The sequence below is a fragment of the Magnolia sinica genome, chromosome 14 (genome assembly GCF_029962835.1).
Source record: "Magnolia sinica isolate HGM2019 chromosome 14, MsV1, whole genome shotgun sequence".
NCBI classification, from domain to species: domain Eukaryota; kingdom Viridiplantae; phylum Streptophyta; class Magnoliopsida; order Magnoliales; family Magnoliaceae; genus Magnolia; species Magnolia sinica.
This window is the reverse complement of record NC_080586.1, coordinates 16,895,264-16,897,634: the sequence shown is the minus strand read 5'-3', so window position 1 is coordinate 16,897,634 and position 2,371 is coordinate 16,895,264. Positions and strand designations below refer to the sequence as shown.

General features: G+C 39.0%; 1 non-coding gene across 1 annotated transcript; it reads right to left on the bottom strand.

Moving 5' to 3' along the window:
• Positions 1-230: 230 nt before the first annotated feature.
• On the bottom strand, positions 231-337 carry LOC131226490 (small nucleolar RNA R71). The gene has a single exon (XR_009161869.1). It is a non-coding gene; the product is annotated as a small nucleolar RNA R71 (small nucleolar RNA).
• Positions 338-2,371: the final 2,034 nt, after the last annotated feature.

The following is a 2,371-nucleotide window of genomic DNA, read 5'->3' as shown; positions in this document are numbered from 1 at the left end:
TTGGACTTGAATCTAAAAGTCCATACCTACACTTGTAAGAATTCGACTAGGTTATAGCCATTTTATACTTTCCTAATGTGTTCGAGGACATGGTCAAGTTGAAACTCTATCCTTTCTCCTTGAAAGAAAAAACTGAGATATGGTTGCATTCACTACGTCCGCGATCTATTAGCACATGGAATGACATGATGGAGTTCATAAAAAAATTCTTTCCATACCATAAGACGAACACCATAAGGAAGTTGATCATGAACTTCGCCCAAAAGGAAGATGAAACATTCTTCCAATGTTGGGAGCGATTCAAGGATCTCGTCAATTCATGCCCTCAACACGGTTTTGAAATGTGACGCATAAAAACTTTCTTCCATGATGGACTGACATCTTCCATGCGCCAATTCATCGTGACAATATGCAATGAGGAGTTCATAAATAAAAATGTCAATGAGGTGTGGGATTACTTTGACAAACTTGCTGAAACTGCACAATCATGGGACATCTCCCTAAAATCTAGCATCACATCTAAGCTTACTCAAGCAAGGGAGAGGGGTGGGATATACTTGTTGAAAGAGGATGATGATATAAATGCTAAAGTGACCAGTCTCGGAAGGAAGGTCGAGGCCATGAAACTTAAGAAGGATAAGTCTAAGGAAGTTGTTTGTGGTATCTGTGCTTATATCATACATACAACTGAAAATTTTCCAATGACACTTGCTTTTTAAGAGGCACTGAACGAGCAATCGAATGCCATGAACAACTGCCAAAGACCTTTCAATGGACCCATCTCTAACATAAACAATTCTAGTTGCAGAAATCATCCGAACTTTAATTGAAGGAATAGACAAACTGCTACTCCTCAAGGAATTCTAACCAATTCTTGAATCAAGGGAAACCTCAAGAGGATCCGGTCTGGAAATATTCAAAACCAAGAAGAGCTTATAAGTCAGAGTATATTGCAAACCCTTCAAGACCTTTCAAAGCCATACAAGGGCATGAGACAAAAAGTTTAATCGGCGTAAAAGGGATTCTTCCTAAACCGCAATACGAAATAAGTGATCTAAGCTCTTCAAAGCAAATGTAGCAAGCTAAGTCTATCACCACTCTTAGGAGTGGGAAGATAATCGATAAATCTATTCCGATTAGGGCTAAAAAGTCTAAGGACCTGGAAGTAGGTGAAACTGATAGACCTAGCAACACTCCACAAAAGTTAGAATCGGAACACCAAAGAAAACTGATTTCACCATTCCCCCAACGGTTGATTGCACCAAAACCTCTCTCTAATTCTCAAGACATTTTAGATGTGTTAAAACAAGTGAAGGTTAATATTCCTCTCTTGGATGCCGTAAAACAAATTCCTTCATATGCCAAATTTTTGAAAGACCTATGCACAACTAAGAGGCGGTAAAGTATCAAAAAGAAAAAATTTCTGACAGAAAAAGTGAGTGTTATTCTCAAGCAAGATGTGCCCCAAAAATATAAAGATCCCGGTAGCCCAACTATCCCTTATGTAATTGGGAACTACCGGATTGAGCATGCACTTTTGGACTTAGGAGCAAGCATAAATCTAATTCCTTACTCAGTCTACGAACAGCTGGGTTCAGGTGAATTGAAACCCACTCGAACCACATTACAACTTGCTGATCGTTAAGTTCGTGTACTGAGAGGGATAATTGAGTAAGTGTTGATTCAGGTTAACAAATTCTACTACCCGGTAGATTTTATCATCCTGGATACTCAACCCATCATGGACATGAGTACTCAAATTCCTGTCATTCTTGGTCGCCCATTCCTTGCCACATCAAATGCAATAATTAATTGTAGGAATGGAGTTATGAGTTTATCTTTTGGAAATATGACATTGGAGTTGAATATCTTTTTCAATGCGGACAAACAGTTAGAGGATCATAACGATTCTCATGACATTAATATGATTGACTCTTTCGTGGAAGATAGAACACTTTTGACCTTATCTTCTGATCCTCTAGAGACGTGCCTGGCCCACTCCCATAATTTTGATGATGATATGATTAGGGAGACGGGTGCCATGCTTGATACTGTGCCAGTACTTGAAGTTAACCGGTGAAGGCCACAATTTGAAGAATTGCCCCAAATTGATGTAGTGCATCTACCGTCTAACCTCAAGGTACTGAAACTTGACCTAAAAGCTTTACCCTCTAATTTGAAATATGTCTATTTAGGTCAAGATGAGACATACCCAGTGGTAATTTCTTCCCACCTTGAGTAAAAACAAGAGAGTATGCTTATCTCTACTCTCATTAAGCATAAGGGAACCCTTGGATGGTTGATTACTGACCTCAAGGGAATTGACCCTTCAATTTGTACTCACTGCATTTATCTAGAGGATAATGCGAAG